We start from the raw sequence: 27,297 nt of genomic DNA on the forward strand, positions 1-27,297 counted from the left end.
AGGGGGGCACAATGTTTCCATTTGAATTATTCATTTGTTTGTGGAAAGGCAAGACTAAAATAATGTCCATGAGCAGTGGTTCCTTTTACCAAGGAGAATTCAGGAGATAAAAAGAGAGGGAGAGCTTGATGAAGACATACTGACCATAAATACTAGTTGTCCAAGTCACAATAATTCTTCCTCAACACTGTTTTTATTCTCTACTCTTCCTACTTTAATGCACATGCTTGCAAAGAAATTTATCCTATTGACAGTTAGGTGCAGGGCTGGGGATCATCCAATTCTTGATGTTGCAGGACTCCAACTTCCATCATTTCCAGGAGAGGAGCACTGAGGGCAGCAATGTACACAATTTATAAAGCTTTCATGATTTATAATCATTATGAAATGCATGCTCATTTGCAAAGAGTTTGGATCAAACTTGTGAATAGATAGATCTTCCAAAATACACAAGAGAAGACCATCACAAATAAAGTCCCATAGGTCTACTTTAGATCTTACTAAGTCTCAATCCAAATGAAATGTCTCCAATAAAGTTTTCACATGAGAGGAAATTTTTGCAGAAAACAAAATCTTTCGCAATCTTCCTTCAAGAAATAGCAAATACTTACTTATCCAGTGAAGATGTTGGATGGATGAAATCATTTAATAAATTAAAAAGTTATCTGGGTCAAATTTAGATTCACTTTAGTTATGGAATTTCAAGAAGGTCCCAATTTTGTCCTCTACTACTGTTGCTGTTATGAGACAAAAAATTACAGATGTATGATCGATTTTATCATGACCATCTGGTGGGCCAAAAATACTCCTAAGGTAGCTAATAGTACTCTTAAGTGTTCAAAAAAGTTCTCTCTTTTACAATTTGTATAGTGATATCCATTTATTAATGGAACACCACCAGATAGAAAGGAAATAAGCAGATGTCAAAAATCAATCTAAGCAGGGCAACCATAGCTTTTAAATATAAAGAGACTTACTTTCCTGGCAATAAACTCTGGTAACAAGACTAAGCACTTCAAGCTATACAAGATCATTCAATAAATCACCCTCCAACCCCATTTTGGTATCTTATATTAAAATTTTAATTAAGCTGATTTGGGGCTGTAGTAGTGTCTGCAGAGAACATTTCCATTTCTTTTACTTTTTCATAATTAAGTCAGCTTTTAAAGTGCATGTAGATGCCATTTAAAATAGTCTTGAAAAGGTCTCTTCAAATCATACATGACAGGTCATAGGCATCCCCATCAAAATGTTCCTATCTTATGGATTTTCTGGAAGAGAAGCAATGCTCCTTCTTTCGACTGTTTGCTCTAGGCAGTTGTTTTGGTTCCTTCCAGCTGAAGCATAGACCAATGGAGTCTGACAGGGTTTTCCTCTCAGTGACATTTTAAGTAAAATTATAACTTGCCTTTTTACTGAGGCAGACATAAGAGACAAACAACTGCCAGTCAGAAGCTTTTTTCCAACAACTCTTTGTGTATGACAGTATATATTTTCTTAGACAAAACGAGTGATAAGAAATTTAGCTTTTCTGAAAATTAGATTAAGTCATCCCAGGATAATATATGTACTTATACTTTTTATGTTGGCCAAATGGGACATTGGATAAATTCAGCGGCAGATATAGTAATAGTAGTTTCATGTCATTCCATGAAGTTAATCTAGATCACTAAATCAAAGATACTATACAGCATTAATAACATATACCTCAAAGGAGGTACCATTTTATCTTGTAAGATTGTCCTTTTGATTGTTTTACCGATATTGTTGATTTATTGTTGTAAATTTGTGTTTTTGTTTTGATTTTATATTGTGATGTTGGGCAAGACCCCATGTATGCCGCCCCGAGTCCCTTCAGGGAGATGGGGCGGGGTACAAGAATAAATTATTATTATTATTATTATTATTATTATTATTATTATTATTATTATTATTAAAGGAGAAGAATGATAGTGCATGTGTCTGCACATGTGCAGTATCTAGCTATTATGATTAAGAAACAATAAATAGCTAGAGATAGGAAAGCCCCCTAAGAGTGCTCAACAAAGCTTGGCTTAGCAAATCCAGGAGAGATCACCGAGTTATATTTTTGTAGAAATGAGACAATAAATAGGAAGTGGGTAGAAGAGGTGAATGATCCATAAGAATACCAAACTAGATCTCAGAGAATAGGATAAATAGATAAGACATGAAGAGATCTTAAATAACTGAAAAACAATTTAAACCTATCATTCTTCTCTAGCTCAGTATTTTCCCCCCATCTTAAACCCTACTTTAAAGGACTTCTCCCAAGAAAACTGTGCTAAGGGAACTGTTTTATTCCAAGGTGGGCTCAGGAGTGTAGTTATGGGGCAGGGTGACGTCATTAACCTCTAAAGAAGCATTCTATTCCCCATGAAATGTTGCTTGAATTCATAAATTAATTGAAGAATTTCCAAAATACCTCCTTGATAAAGATCATAAGACTCCCCACTTTTCTAAGAGTAGAATCTGGGCTACCATACATTACTGTAAAAAGGTTGCTCTTTGCTGAGTTTAAATGAAACTTGAGGGGATTATATTTCCAGATTTACTCAACATTAGAAGCTAGGAAAAGAGACTGGCAGCCATGCAAAAAAAATGATGGTGGGCATGGTTATGATAGTGGTTATATCCCACCTTTTCCCCAATTCAGGACTCAAGGTGCCTCACAGAAGTTAAAACAAATAAATCTAAAAATGTATATCATACACATGTTACAAGTGTAATTAAAATATCAATACAATTTAAACCAATTAAAAACAGTATCGTTGCAAAGAAAACAATGACTTAAAAAAAAACAGACAATTCAGAGTATTATGCACCAATCAGATTAAAAATGCACTATTTATGAATGGAAAGATACTTGAGCATTGGAAAGGATTTGAGTATCACTGTTGCACAACCCATGGAAGTCATGTCATACTGGTGGTGACAATCTCGGTAATGTTGACAGGATCAGTAATTGTGCAAATGTCATGGTGGGTCATCCTTATGTGACAGTCCTTTGTCAAAATTCAAATACTTCAGAAAAAGGCTGTATCTTTTATTGTTGTAGTAGTTTTATCTTATTATGAATTGTGTTTGTTACCATAATAGTGTTTGGCTACATACAGTAGATTATTAGATGTACGGTTCTGTCCACTGCAAACTAATTAGTAGAGAATGGGCCAAACTTTATAGATAAGTCAACTATGTTTTTAATAGATAAAGGGATAATGCTTTGAATTTTTTTTCTAATGGATTGACATAGATGCATGCTATTTTTATCTTTACAAGGATGAATTTGCTGCAAGAATGACTGTATTTTGCAGTCATTGAACCATCTATGGTTCAATGGCAGTCATATGGCAGTCATTGAACCTCTATGAACCATCATGGAGGTTAAGATCTTATGGGAGGCCTTGCTCTCAGTCCCACCTCCTTTGCAAGTATGGTTCATGGGGACGAGAGACAGGGCCTTCTCAGTGGTGGCTTCTTGGCTCTGGAACTCTCTCTCATTGAGATTAGATCAGCGCCCTCCCTCTTGGCCTTCAGAAAGAAAACAAAGATATGGTTGTGGGACAAAGCCTTTGGCCAGTAAAGTAATGCAGTGCCAGAAATAAATAGGAAATATGTGTAATTAACAATTGGAATGGCCCCAGGTCTATGATTTTGGATTATGTGATTTTAATGTTTATATTAGGTGTTTTAATTCTATATCTTAATGTCTAAATGTTGTTTATATCTTATGTTTTAATGGTCTTATTGATCTTAATGCATAGGTAAAGGTAAAGGATTTCCCCTGACATTAAGTGCAGTCGTGTCCGACTCTGGGGGTTGGTGCTCATCTCCATTTCTAAGCCAAAGAGCCGGCGTTGTCTGTAGACACCTCCAGGGTCATGTGGCCGGCATGAACTGCATGGAATGCATAGTTATATGTTTATTGTTTAGATATAAGATTTGGTTTTACATGTATGTTTGGCATAGAATTTTGCCATTATAGCATTGAGTTTCTCCAGGGGTGAGAAAAGTGGTATATAAATACAGTAAATAAATAACTAAATAAAATAATAGTATGCATGTGGATGCAAGGAGCATGGTTTTGGATCCACTATCTTCTCCTTAATCAAAATTTCCCTTTTCGGTAAATGTGGTTGAATATAAGTTTCTTGTTTCCCAATAGTTATTTTTTACACTGAAGGGCTTAACCTCCTTGGAAATGTAGCCAATTATGCTACATTATTTTCTTTAACAGCAATACAATTTATGATTATCAGTAGCAATTGGAGCTTGTTCAACCACAGGATGGTTGCAACCCAAAGACCACACTAGGTGATACTGCTGTTGGTGGCCTTCTTGTGGTAAGCAGGGTCCCTGGTTTTATTTCTTAAACTAAAGTAAATACACCTGCAGTCTATACATTTGGCATGCCTCTTTTGATCTGACTTTTATGCCATATAAATTATTTATTGTTGTTTGCTATTCAGAGCTTGTTTCACATACATCTCATTCCCACCTCCTCACACCCCTCTCTCAGGATTTAACTTTTCTTTTCCCATCATATCTTTCTAAAAAAAAGTATTAGAAACACCTCTGACATCAACACAAAGAAAATGTTCAGAAAGACAGATTCATAACTAGGGAACATCTTTTCACTTTTGAAGTCTGTATCCAAGTAGAAGCACAAAGCTTAGGCTAATAAAGTCAGCGTCAACCTGCCAGATGAAAAAAAAATAATGCTCTTTTTTTTAAAAAAGAGAAGAAATGCTTGAGTTTTCACCCATGGAATTCAGAGGTAAGTAACCTGAAAAGTAATGGCATCCCTTTAGTTTGCAACACTTCCTGGAAAGAGGGTATAATAACTAAATAAAGCGTGGTTATTTTCATATTTCTGCTAACGGCTGGACTTCACAACAGAGTGTGTCTACACTACAGAGTCACAGCAGTTTGATCTCATTTTAACTGCAATGGCTCCATCCTATAGAATCCAAAGAGTTGTCATTTAACCGATCCTACATCAGGTTTCAGGATTTCACTCCAATTCACTAACACATTAGCTAGGGAAAGCCGAAATTAAGCAGCTTTGCCCTAGGTTAAGCCAGATCAGCCCCATGAGATGTTTAGCCACCATGGGGCCACACTGATCAAAGTGGTAAGTATAGATGTGCCATTTGAGAAAAGGAACAGAAATAGCACCTGAGATTTTATTACATATTTTATTAAGATTTTGCCATGGCAGTCATTCCACTGTCTCCTCCCTAATTGTAAATCATCCATATATAACTTGTTTCCTGGCTACAGCTCACTGTAATGCTCTGAGCACGAGGCATATCAAAACATATGCCATAATAGCTTTGCTACCTTTAAGATGCATCAAGGTAGTTTGTTTTCTATTAGGACAGATGAATAATGTTTCAGTCCAATTTAATAGTTAATGTTCTTTCATTGTAAGGCAGAAACTGGTGATTCCCTGTTGACTATTACATCCACAATATCTTATCACTGTCTAATAGGATTGCCAGATCAATATGTTGGATAAAACTTAAATATTAGCCCTACAGTATACCCCAGGTGGGTCATGAAATTGAGCCCTGAAACTGGGCAGGAAGACAAATAGATAGCAAACAATACCTGTGGTCAAAGGATTAAGTCCCAGCACTCACAATACTATGATATTTGAGAGCCAAAACCTGAGACCTTGGGTGACTCCTTTTGATGCCATAGCATATGGACTCTGGTGATGCTACAAAGGTCGTGTTACAAGACCAGCCCCTGATGATGTCATTAAACATAATACAGAAAGCATCAACCACAATAGTGAAATATACTATTCTTTTTAAAAAGTGTGAAATAGAAGAAATCCACAGATATATGGTGATACCTTGACTTAAGAGTTTAATTCATTCCATGACTGAGCTCTTAGCTCAAAATGTGTTTATCTCAAAGTTAATTTTCCCATTGAAATGCATTGAAATGCTATTCATCTGTTCCAGCCCCCCAAAATCCCACCCCATTTTTTGTGACATGATTTAAATAAGAAAATATACTTTATAAATAACAAATAATGTATAAATCCACATTCAAGTGGAACAATAAAAAAGAAAGATCAACTTTAAAATGGTAAAGGCAGAAAGTTGTGGCAAGGAAGCACAAAGTGAAGAGGCAGAAGCATCATTTTCTTCATACTGTACTCATTCCAGCCTCCCTTCTTCTCTTGCTATCCCTCTCTTTCTTCATGAAGCCAAACGTACCAGGAATAAAAACCACACAAAATCAACTAGCCCAAAGTTCCTCAAAGCAGAGAAGCGCAAGGTAGACAGCAACCTCCCAAATCAGACAAGAGCACTGTAAAATCTCACTTGTGCTCTCTTGCACTAGTGCTTCTTCTCACGCTAGCTCTTAACTCAAAATGCTGCTCTTATTTCAAAATGAAATCCAGAGAAAGCGACAACTCTTAACTCAAAATTATCTTAAGTTGGGACACTCTTAAGTCGAGGTTCCACTGTACTTTTCCAAGTAGCAACTCCCACTCTGAGACTTTTCACTGAGATCTCAAGTTGCAAACCTAGTGACAAGATTAACTGGGACAGCCAAAAATTGCTGTCAAACAACAACTGAGACCCCACTGATAGGGTGAGAAGAGGCTAAGAATTATTTCTAGAATACTCATTGTTGCATACTTGTAGAATACTCAATATCGCATTGTTACAAACTGATTCCCATAGTTAGAGTCACCATTTCATTATAGTTAATTTTCCAATGGACTAAAGAGATATTATTATGTCAAAAAGGATTAGTTTGATAGCAGATGCTGCTGACAACCAAGGAAGCAAGATAAACTTTGTTAAAGTCTAGAGATAGAAAACATAATATAATGCTGTTAGAAAAAAAAATGCAACAGGAAGAGGAGTTTGGATTCAAAGACAGTCTACTCAATATATTTTTCATCAAACTCACCAGAGAGATCTTAAGCTGCTCTAGAGACCAAAGAGGTCTTCAAAATAATACAGCTACAACAAACTGCACGAAGCTTTGTTTGATGAATAAGTTTCACATCCCTAAACCATCCTAGGAATTCACCTTTTTTCTGCTTTCAGTGAAGTACCTATGAAAACTTTATGTATATTTTTGTTCCACTTTTTAAGCATTAGGTGGTGGAATTAACAATTGTCTGATTATTTCTCCCCAGCAAACTGTTAAAATTAGATGTTATCCAAAAGTAACAGATCCAATACCATATCTTTTTTATAATTAGGTTCACAAACTCCTTCCCCAAATGCAAGTCATTGAGGAAGAGATATTATTTCAAGAATCAACAAAAATTGTGGCTAATCTTTCTCTATTGCTTTTTCTGTTTAACATCATTTTACTCCATAGTTACAAGAAGGTTACATACTGAATCCACTATGCCCATCTCTGATCTAGAGGAGACAGGAGTATAACATCTCTTCAGCTATAATACCACAGATACATTTTTCACAATTTTCTGAGTACCATGGATAGGTTTACTGGACACTACGGAGGAAATATAATCCATATTGATGTAGAGATTTCTGTCAGAAAAAGATGTCTTAATTCCTTTAGCAGAAGCTAGAAAAATTCTATTTTATCAAGATGTTATAGCAGCCCAATTGCTAATAGCCCATTAATGGGGAAATTCATGATTACATGTATTGTACAAAATATGCAGTTCGCAGCTATTATGGAAATGTTGTCTGATAATATTCTATGGAGTAGGAGAAGAATTAAATCAGATTTGTTTTATTCAGTTTGATATCCTTTTATTCAAAATGTTAATAATGGAAATATAAATATTATGATTACAATTAGTGGTTGCACTTTGAAGGTTAATTACCTAAACTTTGAAAGAGAATGAGCGTCTTTTTTTGGGGGGGGGGTCTTTTTGAGTTACGGACTTTCATACTAGAATGTTATAACTAATAATTAACAATAGAAGATTTGAGGATATTTTATTAACTGCCACTTGGAAAGGCAGTGGCATATGAGTTCATAATTCTGCATTTTGGATGGCCAGGAAATGTACTGCTCTTTTGGATCTTGTCTCTTTATCAGAATCCTAATCTGAATCAGGCTTGTTTTATTGGGGAACCCCACAGAATAGTATGTTATAAAGCCATAAACATAATCTGTGTGTATTCCAGCTAAAATGTCACAGGCACTCCAGAGAATTCTCCATTTACAATCAGAGGAAGAGGAATAGTAACAAAATTCAGACCTTTACATGTTTATGTGTATATCTGCTCTGTTCTGAGTAAGTTCATGTTTCAGCAACACAATACCTCCTGTGGTGAGTACAAAGTAGACAACACATACATGGCTGTGCACACTGAGAGACACATATGCAGGATTCTGAAGGAGAATATATACTGAGTATGAATAAACCCCATTAAGTTTTAAAGTGTATACAGAAATACCGAAATAGAAGAATAATGATACATTATCAGAAAGTGCAAGGATTTATTACATTACGTGGAAAGCTACTCTATTTGCTGGTAACTTTTATAGCTTGCACTGGTAGAGAGGATACGATCACTGGACAGCCTTAGAAAATGGATTGGACTGAGCAGCAGTTTCCAATCCATAACACATCTCCTGTTCTAGATTGGCCCTATTTTATCAACCATGCCTCCTAAGAAACTCTGAGATTTGTAGTTTCGTGGCATATTTAAAATTCTGAGCTTCACCAAACTACCAACCCCAGCATTGCACAGGATGTGAGAATGAAAGTTAAGGTGGGATCAGATTGCTATGATATTATGTGAAAGAGACCAGTGTGTGTGTCCATGTGTATGCACATCAAAACTGAATCAGAAATAAATTTCAGTAGTAAGGAAGAATGAAACAATTGGGAGGATAAGTGTTTAATTCATTGATAATGTTGTCATAAATGTGAGACTCTGCACCCCTTAATCGAAAACACCATAGCTTTTTGCAGTAGCACTAACATAATTTCATGAGTATATTTTGTGGACTGTAGATTTTATTATAGCTTGTATATCCAACCAATGCAGCTTTTATTATGTCAGAATATCAGGATTCCAATGTCAAACGGATTATGTTCAGATTTCTCTAGCAGCCCTACCCCACTGAGAAGCCAACCATTGATGTGGTATTGTGACAATGAATGCTGGACCTCATAGAATTAGTTCATAAAGTGTACTGATCAGTATTATTTCATTCATATGTTCCTAGTTTAATTTCCATCACAGAGGTGGATAACTTTTACCCTCCCAGTTGGTTTGGCCTATGAAGCCCATATCCAGCATGGCAAATGCTAAGTGCTATAGTCCAAAATATCAAAGGGCCTAATGTTCTCCACCTTTACTCTGCCCATTCTAACATCAACATAGATGGGATTGTTCTGTTTGCTCTAGAGGGGTTGCTCTTGTAAATGGGTGATTTAGATCCTCTTACACTGGATCAAATAAAGTATGCATCATGTGGCCAACAAGGTCCATGTTAAACTGTGCAATGAGTTCTCCTAAGTTTAGGCAGCTCAACTCTGAAATATTTATCAGCAAAAGCTACTTTGTGTTCCTGATTTTTTTATTTTCTAAAACACTTTGCTGAATAAGTACATCAGACACTGAAATGCTTCCTTAGTTCCCTTATTATAATCCCAGACCCAACAGGCTCATGTGTTTAAAATTAAATGGAGCAAGAGACTCCTAAAATAGTAACATGAGCAAGGACGACTAATTTGGACAGTCTACAGTGATCACTCAAAATCGGTGTAGTGGTTAATGTGGTTGATTGTTCCATGAAATAAAGGAAATTGAACTGCATTTTACAAGAAGCTAGTTATGATTTTAAAAACTAACCGTTATGCAGTTCTGATTCAGAGTTTTAAAAAAATTGACTACTTGTTTCTCGCTGAAGAATATTTGGAGAAAAAAGGTGGAGGCAACGTCACCTATCCAGATCTTACTTTACAAAATGAGAGGACTGAGACCAGCCAAAATAAGAATAAAATCCTTGGTTATGCCATTCTTACATAAGAGAAAGCAAATTCACATTTTTAATCTCCACTCAACAAGATAAAGTGAGATTTTAAACCATCATGATTGGTCAGGATATGGAAATTTCCAGTCCTAGCCCAGATCAAATCATAGTACAAAATATGAAATTTTATTGGCTCTAATATTTGTGTGCTTTTACTACAGGATCCCTATGTTGTTATTTGACATCAACATCAACCTATTGGTACCTTATGAAGAGAGACTATCATGAGACCCATTCCTCATGAGACCCATTCCTCATTCCGCAAACTTGACTGAATTTGGATTCCCTGAATACTCAATCGATCTGTAATATACCCCTCCCCCCAACACTGCTAGAGTCTCTAGCAAATGCATTAAAACATGAACACCATGAAATAAAAATACTGTAGAGGGGCATAAAAATAATCACCCTTGTTACTAATAATAGCAGTTGTCATTTTCAATCCTAAACATGAACACATTTAGGAAACAAGAGAAGGGAGAAGTAGGGACCTCTGACTCACAGCTCTATTTAAGCTCTGCAAACTTTTTTATCCCATGTCAACAAGTGAAATCTTCAGTCACTCATTGAGGGTTTTTATTCTTTAAATTTGCTTTTAATCCTTCTTAACTTCTTCCTAGTTTTCTACTGGATGTCCTCACTGAATTCAATACATGTGGACCAAAGAATGAATGTCTAATTAACTTTGAAAAATGTTCATGAAGAAAAGGAGTTGAGAGTGAGCAATGGGCCCAGCTTCAGGAGTCATTAATCGAACATGGAACAGCTACGTGGAAACTCAAAGAAGAACTTTTCATGACCTCGGATTCACATGAAAGTCTGTTTAAATTCTACACCTAGGAATTCACTCTGTTTGAAGTACATGGACAGAATGAGAGCGTGAGTGCCAATCAGTAGTGTACATTTCCTTTGGTGCTCTGCATTCATGCTTTGCCTCTCAAAGAGGAAGCCCTGAACAAACAGCTGTTATGAGAATATGCTCTAAGATTTCAATGTGTAATACATGAATGTAGAAATGAATTTAAATGCAGGACAATCACAGGTTTCAAATCAGGTCAGAGGATGAAAAGACCAATGTTCCATGGATGTGGCGGACAGCTATTCTTTCTACTGTAATGAAAGCAATCTTTTATGGGATCATAGGTTTACATTTACAATATTTCTTTCTTTCTTTATGACATTTTATTATATTATCCACCCGCAGAATCCTCTGTGTGAAGTACAAAGGCTGTAAATCAATATAAAATAAGAATATAGACTGTTAGTATTATTATAGTCTCCCGTGTTTTAGTCTCCCATTTTTAACATTTTATGCTGTATGTTGATTTTTATGACTGTATTATTGATGCTGATGTTTTATTGTTGGGATATTTGTTTCATTGTTTTATTGCTGTTATTATATTGTTGTGTCGGGCAAGCAGCTCCGAGTGCCTCCAGGGAGATGGGGCGGGGTATAAAAATAAAGTTATTATTATTATGATTATTATTATTATTATTATTATTATTATTATTATTATTATTATATTCATTTCCTGTCTGTGGATTTCTGGTTGCCCTCTATGGGAACAGAATGCTATAGCAGATAGACCTTCTGGTTTGATCCAGCAGAAGTTGTATAAATGTCCTTTTTGCTCTATATTCAGCAAAAGGGTCAATGGCAATGTGCACTGAAAACCACTTTTTAATGTAAATTACCAAATTCCAGAATAAATTCACTATTTGTCTCAATAGTGAGTCTAAAAAAGAGAAATATATTTTAGTTCAAATTCCAAACATGTCACTAAATTGCATGGAAATATAGTATTTCTCTTTCTCCAAAAAGATTAGGTAAACGTCTCTGTAAAGACCTTTGAGAATTAGAGTTTTCCACCTGAAAAGTGCTTTTTCTAGTAACTGCCATCCCTCCTCATTTGATAGATGTGATAAGCATCTGGGAAAGTGCCTGTGATGAAAAATATATGGACTCAGCAGCCATATCAGACATTTAACAACCAGATTGTGATGTATAAAATAACACACTGATTTTTAAAAAAGTTTTCACTGGTATCAGTTTTGTTTTGGGATTGCAGACATTTCAAAGTTTTCTTATAAAATGCTCTATATTCAGCCAAAAAAAAAGGTCAATCATAATGTAGAAGTTAAACCTAAATAAAACTGACATTGCCTTCATTTGCACTGTAGTATTGATTCCGTTTGACACCACATGAATTGCAATTGATCAAAGTTGTGGAATCATGGGATTCTAATTACAACTGGTTATCACACCAGAATCAAACCCTATTGTTTCTGAAATTGTATCTTCAAATGGAAACAGCTGCCAGTATAGTGGCAGGATATGGTTTCAAGCACATAAAACCTGTTTCCCCTGCAGAAAAATGTGCTATTGCACACAAAAAGTTATCTGCACAACAATAAGGGATGGAAATAATGTAAGAATGTTTATTTTCTCCTGAAGTATAGAGAAAACTACTTTAATTTTCCCTTCTTACATGTAATTAATGATAAAATGGAAGGGAAAAGGAAGAGGGGCCAACCAAGGGCAAGATGGATGGATGGTACCCTTGAAGTGACTGGCTTGAACTTGAAGGAGCTGGGAGTGGTGACGGCTGACAGGGAGCTCTGGCGTGGGCTGGTCCATGAGGTCATGAAGAGCTGGAAGTGACTGAACAAATAAACAACAACAACAATTTTTGTCCAACATCCACATCCCTTTCCCCTGCTGCCACCTCACTGTCTCTTTTCACCTTCTCCACCATAGTGCTACTGGTTGCTTTGCTTGTTACTTTTGTTTTGGGTGGAAAAGAATTTCTTATTAAAATGACGAACCAAAAGTTACCCATTTAAAGTCATTTTAATAAGAAGTCATTACTTCTTACATGGATGAAGAGACTTATCTTCTCACATTATTGTCTTCTCACTCTTTACACTACTATTGAAATGTAATTTTATTATGAACTAATGATCAAGAGAAGTAACTTGTTACAATTAACATCACAAATGTTACTTGTTAGGTGCCAAGCTCTAGTGATCTCAGAAAACTGGACAGAAAAGAGCAGCAACTTTTAGAAAAAGAGAACAGTATACAGTATACTGTGAAAAGGGGAAAGATGCAACAAGAACTGAAAACGCCTTTGGCAACAGATGAAGTGTGATCCATTGGCACTCATTTTTGACCCACATTTATTATTATTATTATTATTATTATTATTATTTTGTTAATAATTTGTTAGCTGTCTCTCCCTGTGGCTTGAGGCGGAGTACAAAATTGTTAAAACAAGAGATAAACACTATTAAAACACACATCACAAAATACACAGTTAAAATAAAAGTTAAAATCCACTAATGAATTGCTAATAACAAATTTAACACACTGATTACCTAATTTAAAAATAGGCCACATTTTTGGCCCAAATATGTCCCTAAACCACAAAATGTTGGTGATTTATCCCTCCAATTCCAAAAAATAGACAAATGATTTTTTTTCCAGTTCACCTGGAAGGCAAATGATCAATGGTTTCTGCCCCTTGCAGCCACTTTCTCTGGCAATAGATTCCATATATGAATAAAATGACACAAGTGTATTATAGCTAATCATAGAAAGAAGCCAAGGAATTTCTATCCCTTGTCATTGCTAGGGGGAAAAGACAATCTATTTATCCAGTGCCAAACCTCCCTGGGCTCTGATTCACCAAGGGAGATCCCAGTGTGAGGGCATCATTTGTACACCACATCCCACTGTGGCACAGCATTAGTGCATCAATTATGAGGATAAAGAGGCTAAGTTCAAACACCACCAGCTCTCAACCATAGCAGTGAAAAGTGCAGTTATGTATTCTTCAGAAATACTATTCCCTTGAGTCATTTCAACAGGAAAGTTTTATATTACCAAATTCTGGAATCAAGGTCAAAAAGCATTCCTAAGACCCCAAAGCAGGTTTGCCATGAGAAGCAAAGTCAGAAAGTAGTTCAAATGCAATGTCAGTCTAGTTTGATAGGATGATCACAAACCTCTAAGGGACTACAGACACACTGCATTAAACTTAATTTTAAGCACCTTTTCATAGTACAGTAGAGTCTCACTTATCCAACATTCTGGATTATCCAACACATTTTTGTAGTCAATGTTTTCAATACATTGTGATATTTTGGTGCTAAATTCGTAAATACAGTAATTACTACATAGCATTACTGCATATTGAACTACTTTTTCTGATAAAATGTTTGTAAACATGATGTTTTGGTGCTTAATTTGTAAAATCATAACCTAATTTGATGTTTAATAGGCTTTTCCTTAATCCCTCCTTATTATCCAACATATTCGCTTATCCAACATTCTGCCGGCCCATTTATGTTGGATAAGTGAGACTCTACTGTATATACCTATTGTATTATGATTCTACTTCTGATGCCATGGATCCATTCTTTGGGATGCTATTGCTGGAATGTGTTCCGCTTCAAGTGGAATTCAGCCTAGTCCAGCAAAGACACAATAACTTTGCACAGTTGCAAATGGAAAATAAAATAAACTTTACTCTTTACAGTAGAGTCCAAACATAAACTTGCAGTGTTGCATCAAAACATAAATCTTATAGTAAAACAAACTTACATAGTCCTTGTAAGCATTTCAAGATGCAAAAAGCATTGTAAAATACAAAGAGCATGGCTTCTTCAGCCTCTTCTTCCAAGGGAGAGATCCAAAAAGCAAAACGAAACCAAAAGAAGGAGCAGAAGCTAATACACACACACAGCCACACCCCACCAGGTGTGGTCCAATCTTAATTGCTTAGCTGCCGACCTAGATTAGCTCCTACTTGTTATGATCAGCTGTGTAGTTTTTTCTTTAACACAGACAGAGCTTCATTATACCCTAACACAATGCACTTGCAGTTTAGAGAGACCTTTAGAATTCCCTGCCAAAGATTCACCATGCTAAAAGCCCAGAATTTCATAGCATGCAACCATAGAAGTTAAAGTGCAATCATCATGCTATAGTTCTGTACTATCCATGGGATTTCTGGAGCGGGATGTCATTCTAGATCCCCTCCAATATAGAGAGGTGGATACCCACATCCTCCCTGGAAAGTTCAACAGTTGTTTATCCCAAGATTGGGATACACTTCAACTGTATCAAGATCCTATGATATGATCTGCTTATCTATGATTTGTGGTTCTGTGGGATCTAACTCATTTTCTAGTGGGGATTCATCCAGCCGAGGCAAGATCAACTTGCTGCATGAAGACATCACTTCAAAAGAGTTCTGACCTGTAATATGCATGGATTCTATAGAAGGAACCAGAGGGAAGAGAATGGGGGGAGGAAGGGGAAAAAGGAGAAGGGAAGGAGGGAGGAGGAGAAGGTGGAGAGAACAATTTTGAAGTAATAATACTGGGAGATGCCAAAGGCAGGTGGGAGGTGGGCAGCAAATAAATTGAGACAGACAAGATTAATTCAGCAGTAGAGCAGTGAAAATATGAGGACAGAAAGGTGGACACATCTTACCAGAAGCTGTCACATTTGTTTTCACTAGTGGTGTCAACACCAGAGACATCTGTGTAGGATGGAATACTCTGCTAGCAGCAACTGTGAAATATTTTCAAGAACAAGTCCAATGTATTTTCTGATACAGTCCCAAAATAAAACATCGACCACTTTTATAAACAAATGTCAAGAATGCGCAACCTCTGGATAGCGGGCTCTTAAATCAACATTTCCAAACTTAACAAAATGTTACAAATAATTGCTTGTACAGTAGAGTCTCGTTTATCCAACGTAAACGGGCCGGCAAAATGTTGGATAAGCGAATATGTTGGATAATAAGGAGAGATTAAGGAAAAGCCTATTAAACATCAAATTAGGTTATGATTTTACAAGTTAAGCACCAAAACATCATGTTATACAACAAATTTGACAGAAAAAGTAGTTCAATACGCAGTAATGCTACGTAGTAATTACTGTATTTACGAATTTAGCACCAAAATATTATGATATATTGAAAACATTGACTACAAAAATGCGTTGGATAATCCAGAACGTTGGATAAGTGAGTGTTGGATAAGTGAGACTCTACTGTATTTCAGAACGTGCTTTTCCGTTAACAAAGAGCTTTTTCCACCTGGAAGAATTTTGCAAGAGGGAAGTAGCCACAAAATCTAGAGAGGTTTTGACTACACAAACTCTTTCCAAAAACTTTTATGGCCTATCATATCCTGGAACCTGTCTCTTAATTAACTGTCTTTTTCATACTGGAATGAAAGGGTTGAAAATCAACAGCCCACCTCCATCACCTTCCGTTGGGTTAGTAGTCCCAACTGCAGTAGTTTTGTAACTCTGTCATCCTACACCTCACTGCCACCCACTTTGAGTCACAGACTTTTGTCTCTTTACCTAAGAGTATAATCAGTCCTGTCTATTTGGCCACTCTAGAAGACATAATGCTGGATTTGATACACTGCTAGGTATAGCTAACAGGGTTCTTCTGTTTTATCCTTATGGGTGTCTTTTCCGTTCATTGATTGTATGATTGCCTATCTCTTCCTCATCTCCAAACACACACACACACACACCTCATATCAATTTTCCTATCACCATTCCCTTCCCATGGCAACCATCTTCTTTTTATAGGCTGTCACATTCACGGATTCTTTGAAGCATCCCAAATGTTCCTTTCATGTCCCCAAATATCAATTTTGCCTATGCTGCATTATTCCTTTAATCACGTTGTATCTCTTTCAGTGTTCTCAGCATGAAGTGGTTTCAAAAAGGTTCCTCGCTCCCCTTCTCCCATTTCACTGTTTTGCTGGCACAACCTTTGAAGCTATAAATAGGCCAATGTAATTCATGCATCAGACCATGAGTTCTTTGCAACGTGACCGAGACCAGTGTCAGTCTTGGCTTTTAGTTTCTTTTTTATAGACGGCAAAAATATTCCCAGGAACATTTTCCCTAGTGATTGATTCCCATTTAGTGGTAACAGGCAATCATTCTTTTGGACAGTGTGCTTATAACTGGGTGTGGGTTTCTTAAATACATTTAATCATACCTGTAAACATTTCACAGATGGAAAATGACACAACCAGAGTGTGGTCAAGATGGCAAAAGTTATTACTGAGGATGATTGAACACACAAGCTCAGAGAGGCTGCAAAAGTTTGCAGGGAAGGTCATCCACATCTTCTTGCCAGGTTAATAGAATGCTAACTACTTCTTCACTTTGACCTCGGTTTGTAGCAACTGAAATAAAGTGAGGACAAAAGAGGAAAGTCTGGAGAGAGAAATTGGAACATTTTAAAAGTAACTAAATAAGTGGGACAACAGAAGATTTATTGGGCCTTTCCCTGTGAAATAGGAACAGTTGGCAGGTATGATTTAACACTCCTCTTTTTTGTTAGTTTAAATGTAGCAAAAGAGATGTATTACTTGATTGTTTATATAATTACTTACTTAATTACTTATTTACTTACACAACAGTATTTGTAAAGGGAGAATTTATCCATTATAAGCAAGGTTTAATTCACAGTAGAACCTACTGAGGACTATATTGAAAGTTTGCACTTGAACTCTTGTTAAACAATGTAAAACAATCAAATTCACCCAAGCAGAGATTCAAATACATTGCTACCAGGGATGCAATGGAAACAGGCTGAAAGGGTTAAAGCCCCAAGACATTTTGATCAGCAAGAACTATGACTATAACTTCTGGAATGATTCCATCAGAGTTGCCTTCGAAAAATCCTACAAATCTCTTGGGGAGACAAGCAGACAAACATCAGCATTCTGGAAGAAGCAAAAACCACCAGCACTGAAACGATGATTGTTTGCCATCAACTTTTCTGGACTGGTCACGTTGTCTGACTGTTTGATCACCATCTCCCAAAGCAGTTACTTTATTCTTAATAAAGCAGTATACTTTATGAAGAAATGAAAACATAATGCGGTGGACAACAAAGAAGATTCAAAGATAGGCTTGAAGCTAACCTTAAAAAATGTGATATAAACACCAAGAACTGGGAAGCCCTGGCACTCAAGTGTTGTAACTGTACGTCAGCTGTTATCAACAGTGCTGTGGATTTTGAAGAGGCACGAATACATGGCAAAAAGAAGAAACATACCTGGTGGAAGGCACATCAAGCAAATCCTTGTCGTCACCACCTTCCATCTGGCAATCTGAGCTCAATGTGAAAGACCATGTCGACCCAGAATACATCTTCATGATCACTTACAGATGCACCACCAAGACTCTATGTCTGGAAGACTATTGTATTCAGTCATGTTGGCTATCATCATTCTCTGCCACACTAAATGAACTGATGACAAGGAGGCACAATCAGATGATGAGAGAGAATTTAGGACATGTTAAAAACAGATGAAAAAGTCAAATGACGGAGGGGACTGCTCCTACCAAATCAAGACACTTGGGGAGTATTGCAATTCATATGATCAGCTAAAATGGGAATGAATTTTCCCAGCCTTAATGGATTATTATGAACAATCCCTGTTCTAATCCCTAAGTATTTTGTGGTAGTTTAGTACTGAGAGAGTAATTAAAATACTAAAGACAGGGAAAAGCTAAAAACCAGCAGTTTCTTTTTAAAGATAGATACACAGGTTTAGATCAATCAACACATCATCTACATTTTGGACTCTACCGAGTAGTGTTGCTTTGCTGTCATCAAGATAGGCTATTTAATCCAGAGTCAGTCCCTGAACCATAGGGAAGGGGGGCAACAGAGTCCTGATAATCCAGACATGGGCAAACGGTCCCTCCAGGTGTTTTGGACTTCAACTCCCAGAAATCCCAGCAAGTTTGCTAGCTGTTAAGAATTGTGGGAGTAAAAGTCCAAAACACCTAGAGGGCCAAAGTTTGCCCATGTATGAGATAACCCGTGGAATATAGGCTACATAGTATCAGTCCTGTGGGTGTTTTCTTGGTAAAGCTGTCAGATTATTTTATCGTTCCATTGCCACTTGGACTGACACAGTTATTTCTTGTTGTCTGAGAAGCAGTGAAAAGAGGGGCAAACTTTTCCTTGTTATATTGATCAATGCTTCGCAGAGGAAAATGACAACATACATGACTGCCTTGCTGCACTTAAATCCCCACCACCACCACCACCACCCCATCAGCCCAGTATGACAGTTTAAGAAGCATAATTTATATAGGCTGCATACTCTCTGTACAGGTCACCAACTGCTTAGATTTTGAACTTTCTGCATAGCTTTATAGTATTATCTTCAGGTTTAGATATGCTAGATCGTACTGGAGTCCAAGTTTCCAAAAAAGCCATGAAAATATTGAGGATGTACTCACCATTCTGCAATAGCACATCTACAAGGTCTTACCAAACACCCATGCTGTTGTTGTGATGGTGTATGCCTTCAAGTCATTTTCAATCTATGGCAACACCAAGGCAAGATATATTCAGAAGAAGTTTGCTATTGTCATCCTCTGAGGTAGGAAAGTATGACTTGGTCAATAATAATAATAATAATAATAATAATAATAATAATAATAATAATAATAATAATAGCTGGCATGATATGAGGATTTAAAGATCAAATTGCAAAGACTGTGGCACAAGCCAGTCAAGGTGGTCCCAGTGGTGATTGGCACACTGGGTGCAGTGCCTAAAGACCTTGGCCTGCACTTAAACACAATCGGCGCTAACAAAATTACCATCTGCCAGCTGCAGAAGGCCACCTTACTGGGATCTGCACGCATTATTCACCGATACATCACACAGCCCTAGACACTTGGGAAGTGTCCGGAGTGTGATCCAGTACAACAACCAGCCGAGTGTCTGCTGTGGACTCATCATGTTGTGTTTCAAATAATAATAATAATAATAATAATAATAATAATAATAATAATAATAATAGCAATAACAACAACAATGAATATATTACCCACATCTCCCTGCTGCTCGAAGTGGGATATCACATCATTACAAGAGAAAAACACTATTAAAAGACATACTACATGATACATAGAGTTAAAATACAAGTTAAATCCATTGATGAAATGCAGATTAAAATTCACAACTTAAAATTCAAGGTGTCATAGTGAGTTTTATGTCTGAGTGGAGATTTGAATCCTTATCTTTGATGTCATAGTCCAATGTTCCAAACAATTACACCACGCCAGCTCCATTTATCAAATGTATCTGGTCCTGTGAAAGAACTGAAGATATGAGAAGAAGTTATTTCCTTAGTCTCCCCATTTCTAAAGAACCATCACCACCACCACCACCACCACCACCATCAAGGCCATCTATGCTATGTGAGCTTGGAGGCAGTTTGGGGGCATCAAACATCCTATTATATGCCATGCATCCATGGTATTGGTATTATCTTCTCTCTCTGGATCTCCTTCTACCCTATTTTCCTGTTCCTTGGAGATTTGAAAAAGAAAAAAAAAAACAAATGTTAGTGTGAATGGGGCATATATTTGGAACTGGGATAGAGGAAAATTCTCACGGAGGCACACTTTTAAAAGTGTGGCACACAGCAAACTAAAAAAGATGACATTAAATCTCGGTTCTATTAAATAAATTCAAGGAATCTTGTAGTATCTTTGAGGCTAATGGGTGCTACAAGATTCCCTAGCATACTGATATTCCAAACTAACTCAGGCCTGCCATAGATGTGGGCGAAACGTCAGGAGAGAATACTTCTGGAACCTGGCCATACAGCCCGGAAAACATACAACAACCCTGTAACTCGGGCCTCTTCCACGCGGTTGAATAAAATCCCATATTATCTGCTTTGAACTGGAACATATGACAGATAATCCAGTACAAAGCAGATATTGTGGAATTTTCTGCCTTGATATTCTGGGTTATATGGCTGTGTGGAAAGGCCCTCAGGTATGTCTTTGATATTCCAGACTAACTCAGCTAAGTCTTTCAGTTCTGAAAAATAAGGTTATGGATAGCAACATACCAAATAATTTCATTACAAAGAACAGAGTAATTGGTTCCATTCCAACCGTGTTAAAATTGGCAGTAACAGCTATGTAATGTCAGCAGTACACAGTCACTATATAATTGTTATGATTCCACTTTAACTGTCATGGCAACAAGCTAAGGAATTACATGACTTGCATTTTAGGGAGGGATATCTAGAATTCTCTACTGCAGACTGATTTATAATACCTCGACAAATTACAAGCCCAGGATTCCATAGAATGGAACCATGGCAATCAAAGTGATGCGATAATTATGTAGTGTGAATGGGTAACAGTCCAAGCTCTGATTATGTCAGAATCAATTCTTTGGCATCCTGGAAAAAATAAATAAGAACCATTAAGTGTATCCAAGAAAAAAATACAATTCATTATTTCTTGTTTAATTTTATCTTTTCCACTTAATTTTCTCTTTTGCTCTGACTGTAAGAGATCAATACTCACATGCTTACCTCTCTCCTTCTTCAGTTTCTTTCTTTTCTTCCAAATGTATCCTCAGTCCTCATTGTTGCAAAACATAATCCAAAACAGGGTGCAATTCTCATCCTACTGTTATTTTTACACAACTCTGATAGAACCATCCTTCTGATTTATATAATTTGTCCTGCAGAGATTTCATTTCAGACCTTACAGTGGATCTGCACCACACATTTCTCTCAGTTTCATGGCCCTTTAATTGTTAAAGCATCATCTTTAGAAATCCTGGGATCTACAGTTCAGTGAGGTACACACTCCAGCACCTTGAGTAGAGGAGGCTGGAACATTAAATGACTTGAATTTTGTATAAATAGGCATGCAGATAACCTTGTGCATTGTAATTTGGGTGACTTATTTAAGCTATCTAGCTAAGAATTCTAAACATCCTATCAGAATACAAATACAGGCATTCTTTAGAATGCAATCATACCCATTAAAATGGTATAAAACTGATGTAAAATGTGTAGTGCTGTAGTTCCATTTTTCTCCAGGTCTGGAAAAGGAAATAAAATGAACCATTGGGGAACACATGATTGGGTCAAGCCAGAACCTGGATAATCAAAATACAACTTTATGTCAAATCTGAATCACTGACTCTTATTATTATGTCTTCCACAAAAAAGGATATAATGCAAGTTGGCCAAAACAAAAAGTAAGAAAATAGGAATGGGTATTAAAGAGGCAAAAAAAGTGCATTGCCCTCCCCAAAATAATTATTCTATGCATGAAATTTGCTTTTAGTCACCAAATTTCTAGCATCATGAAGAGTAAGACACTGAAAACCTGGAACTCAAACATATTCTGTTGGGCACTTCATCATATTTAGAATTCATATTTGGAAAGGGCAATGGTTTCATTTTGCCCCCTCCCTTCTTGTAGCTACACCTCAGTTTGTGTTGTAGGGCCTATAAAAAATAATCCATCTTGTTGCTGAAATCACTAAAGTAAAGGAACATATTTTTCACTGCATAGCTTTCTACCTGTCAGATGGAATAGTTGGAAATCAAGGCAGTATTTCTCTGGGGTATATTCTTTTAAGAGTCCCATTACATAAGGTCTCTTTCATAAATTATATCTTGATTCCTAAAGTGAAAAGCAAAATTTGGTGTGTGTACACAGTTTTTTAACTAGTTTTAGGTCTTTTTCCCTCGTTCTTTGCTCTTCCCTTCCCTCTTTCCTTCTGCATTATTCTGATTTTTTTTCTGTGTTGCTTCTTAATTACAAAATGCTTGAGGGTTTGTGATATCATTTTTATTTAGCACATGGATGGCACTGACCTTTCCGCTGAGTATTTTTGTGGAAAACCTCCAAAGTACATTTACCATAAAATATGTAAGAATGATAGTTAAGAAAGGAGAAGAAAAGGGCTACTTTGTATTCTCAGTCTATTTGTTACAAAACTCATGCACAATTCTTATCTAAAAGTCAGATAATATATTAATATATATTAATATTAAAGCAATATTATTGATGTAGTTTTAAAACATTATTAATATAATATTATGTAATGTATATAATAAAATAATCTTATGGCTTCTCAGGTGAACTTAGGCTAGTTCTATATTATAGAATTAATACAGTTAAAGTAGTGTTAATTTCAACTGCTTTGGCTCAATACTTTGTATCCTGGGAGTTGTACTTTGGTGAGACACCAGCAAAGTTTGGGAGATAACAACAACAACAACAACAGCAACAACAACAATGTTATTTATAACCCACCCTCTCTCCCCCATGGGACTCAGGGTGGTTTACAAAAAATAACAAAGATAGCAAACATTCAATGCCCCAAAACAAGTAAACAATCAAGAGAAAACATAAAATAAAATAAACTCAGTATGACTTATAAAGAACTGAAACCAATGGTTAAATTAATAAACAAAATGGACACAGAGTCATATCAATTAATACACAGTACATCAAAAGCATAATATAATATGCATTGAACCATGACAGTTAAAGTGATGTCAAACTGCATTGATTCTACAGTAAAGATGCAACCTATGTCTTTGAATACTTAAATATCATTACACGTCATCCATATAGAGTTTAGAAATTAAACAACTTATGTGAAACACACCAGATTTTTAAAATTCATCCCCAACTTTCAAATGTCAAATGCTGGAATCCTGTGTCTGAAATCCTGTTCAGATGTTTTGAGATTTGTACACTGGATTTATGAGTTGCAAGGGATTCGTGTTTGCAGTCCTTCATACCAAATGTGACCATCAAAATACACCTTGTTAGCTCGGCAGTGCCACAACCAAAGAGTTACTGAGGTGCTGCAGATGGGCGGGTGGGGGGGGGGGATGTCGTGAAATGACACCTGTACTGCTCTCCTGGTCATGGGGCACAGTGAAGTAAGCAGTTTCAGCAGGAAATTGGGTGGTCTCTACAGGGTTTCCTAGTTCTCGGTGTCTATGCCACAGTTTTTAAGGTTAGCTTTAAGCCCATCTTTAAATTCCTTTTGCTGTCCACCAACATTCTGTTTTCTGTTCTTGAGTTGAGAGTTTAGTAACTGCTTTGGGAGACGGTTATCAGGCATTTGGACAACATGGCCAGTCCAGCGGAGTTGATGGCTGAGGATCATCACCTCAATGCTGGTGGTCTTTGCTTCTTCCAGATCGCTGACATTTGTCTGCCTGTCTTCCCAAGAGATTTGCAGGATGTTTCAGAGGAAATGCTGATGGAACCATTCCAGAAGTTGAGAGTGAAGTTTGTAGATAGTCCACGTTTCTCTGAGATGCCTGCCATAGATGTGTCCGAAATATCAGGAAATAATACTTCTGGAGCATGGCCATACAACCCGGAAAACACACAACAACCCTATGCTGTGATCTTCTCAGTCACCCACACTTTTTCAATGAGCTGGTGGAGTTGTTGTTTAAACTCAGATCCTCTTTAAAGATTTCCACAGGAATCCCATCAGATTCACTGGGTTTGTTATTTTTCAGTTGGTTGATGGCTTCGCTGACTTCTTCCAAACTAGGCAATGCTGCAAGCTCATCCCTGGTTTGTTGTTGTGAGATTTGCAATAGAACCTCTTTAGCCACATTGGAGCTGCAGTTAAGGAGGTTGTGGTAGTGCTCTTTCCAGTGTAGTGCAATTTTTTGTCCTTTAGAAGTTTAGTTCCATCTGATGAATGTAGAGGGTGTATGTCATAATTTGTTGGGCTATAGCTTATTTTTGTGGCATTAAAGAATCCCCATGTGTCATAGACATTTATGAGGTGTTGGATTTCTTGAGTCTTTTTTATCCACCAACTTCATTATTCTGTGTTATCCAAAATTGTCTGTATGTTCCATGTTCCAAAATTGTCTTTTTTGACTGCAAGGTGGTGACTCCTCTGGGCATGGTAGTCTAGTCAGGGATAACAGAGGCAAACTATTTTTAGGGCACCTTTTCTAGCCCCCTCTCTGTATAGGGTAAGCAAAGTGGATCATATATAGGGCTGCTCAGTTGTGGATACAGCTGCCAGACTGCTCAACTGCCTCGGACCTTGAGGTATAATGACTGAATCCATGTCCACCACTCTTTGCCAGCCTATGGCTAGGGGCTTCCAAATTTCACAGTCTTTCCCCCTTCATCACTCACTAATCGCCATGGGACTTTTGTTAGTTTTCTTTTTGTTTTCTTGGAAGATGCCTGTGTGTGAGTTTGTTTTATGTGTGATCAGTGCACATCCAACCAACACACAGTCTTCCCAAAAAGAGGTTCAGATCCAGAGGTGTGGTTAACCCAATGACCAGTGGCCCTTTGTGTGTTGCAGCCCTCTTTCTCCTTCACAGCTGTTATAACATATACCATGTTATTGTCTGCCTGTTCCACCATTGAGGACTTCAGATTGTGCTTGATTTGGTTCCTCCCCTGTGACCTTGACACCCTGGGAGACTCTCCTGAGAGCACAAGACTCCGACACCTTCACCCACAGGTTCACCAGAACACATGAGCCTCCTCACCATGAGAAGGTGGCAATGCATCAAGGGGGGGTTGAAATCAATATTCATTAAGTATCAATTATGTAGTTTCATTTTTGCTTCCTTCTAAAATGTCAAAATCTAGTTAACATCCTTCTATGAGACGTGAAATGAAATTGTTAGGCTGAAATGATCTATTTCTACTTGATCCTTATACAGCTTCCAGAATCAGTGACTCTCTCCCTCCTGTTCCTCCTGTGATCCTAAACTCCTGCTCTCAAAGATGGGGAAATACTCTGGAACAGGGTTTATTTTTTGTGCCATGGAGCTCAGCAGTAGAAAGGTTATCCAAGAGAGACTGCACCCTGTGTTTTGCAGGATAACAGCAGCAAAGAGAATGGAAATGCTCAGTAGATATTCTTATTGAATCATCCATGGCATGGGAAAGATCTGTCACCGCTTGGTGACAAGCCAAATCACTGATGTTAAAGAAAGCCTTCTGTCCTTACAATGAAACTGATTATGTGAAGTAAAATAAAACAAAACAAAAATATCCAATGCAAGCACCAGAAGGAAACTGAAGCATAAATCTATCAATGTAAAATTTTCTGATGTTGAAAATAGCAGCAGCTGCAAAAAGTCTAGAGATACTCATGTATATACAGCCCCCTTTTCCCCTTCCAACATTTGAAAGAAAGTCTAATGATGAATCACACATTGCCCTATAAATAAAACATGATGATGGATTGCCAGACTAAGAAGCATTCTCATTAAAGCCTGTTGTTTTTAAATCTAAAGAGCTTCGTTTATTATTTTAATGCCTCTGAATCACTTTGGGACAATCAAAAAATGATGTCAACTATGCTGTATTTGTGCAGTGAAATTTAACTATGTTACACAGAATAGAAAGGCATGGCCAGTTGAGAATTGTAATGAAACAGCGGCTGGTGTAGGATGACTCATTGACGTGTGACATACATCCGCAAATTTCTATCTACACCGTCAGAAGCAAGAACAAGGACATGCCAGATTTTCACTTTCATTCCAAAAAAGCAGTTGTTAAGTGGCTACTGGGCCGTAGATCCTGCTCTTGAATCAGATCACATTGTCCATTTCTTCCTTAATTTGGGGTGTTTGTGTGTGGCAGAATTAATATGTTGTGATGAGTTGGGGACACAGCAGTAGGAGCACTTCATTGTTCATGTGCTAGAAAGGTCAACAATGTTATTCAAAATATGTAAATAATAGAAAAGCCCTGGTACTCTAGAGGAACACATAAATTTTTAGGAACATTTGTCCCCAAGAGCAATAATTTTTCATCTTAAATGTGGGGTCTGATTAATGCTACTTACAAGCACCTGTGATTACAACAGAACCAATAAATTGCAAGAGTTGCAATGTTGCCTCCATACCACTTCACCATGCTGTCTCCCATCATAGAGCAAACCAATTTGCTCCCCTTGATAAGAATAATATATATCATAAGATATATAATATCTGGGGTCAATGACAATTGTTTTGGATTGATAACCTATTTCATGATATTGTAATTTTCTGCCCTTTGATATTGTTAAACATATGTATTAAATAAACTATTAGTTATGCATAAACACAGAACACGGATTTAGGAAATGTCAGAGAAAATAAATGGGGACATTATGCAGGGAGGTCAGATGAAATGGATGCCAAAGAACTCTTGCACAACATACATAGTGTGTACTTTCATAAACTATTCTCTATAATTTAATGTGCAACACTGGCAATGGTCCACATGTGCAGCTCTGCTTTATCTACCACCAGCTCAATATGGCCATTGTGCACTGTTCAAAAAACGTACTCTGTAAGCATAGCATAACTTATGCCTATGTTGGTTCTTAACAGTATATTAGTCTGTATGTTATGAACAGTGAATCTCAACATGTG

The 27,297-nt window shown here is 37.0% G+C and overlaps 1 long non-coding RNA gene across 1 annotated transcript in view; it reads right to left on the reverse strand.

Moving 5' to 3' along the window:
- Positions 1-26,001, reverse strand: part of LOC134299543 (uncharacterized) — a 39,694-nt gene extending 13,693 nt beyond the window's left edge. The window contains exons 1-3 of the long non-coding RNA XR_010006761.1: positions 18,132-26,001; positions 17,064-17,253; positions 14,630-15,604 (exon numbers count right to left, since the gene is read on the reverse strand). This is a non-coding gene — a long non-coding RNA (uncharacterized LOC134299543). The remainder of the gene's footprint in view (positions 1-14,629; positions 15,605-17,063; positions 17,254-18,131) is intronic.
- Positions 26,002-27,297: the final 1,296 nt, after the last annotated feature.

The sequence above is a fragment of the Anolis carolinensis genome, chromosome 5 (genome assembly GCF_035594765.1).
Source record: "Anolis carolinensis isolate JA03-04 chromosome 5, rAnoCar3.1.pri, whole genome shotgun sequence".
Classification (NCBI taxonomy): domain Eukaryota; kingdom Metazoa; phylum Chordata; class Lepidosauria; order Squamata; family Dactyloidae; genus Anolis; species Anolis carolinensis.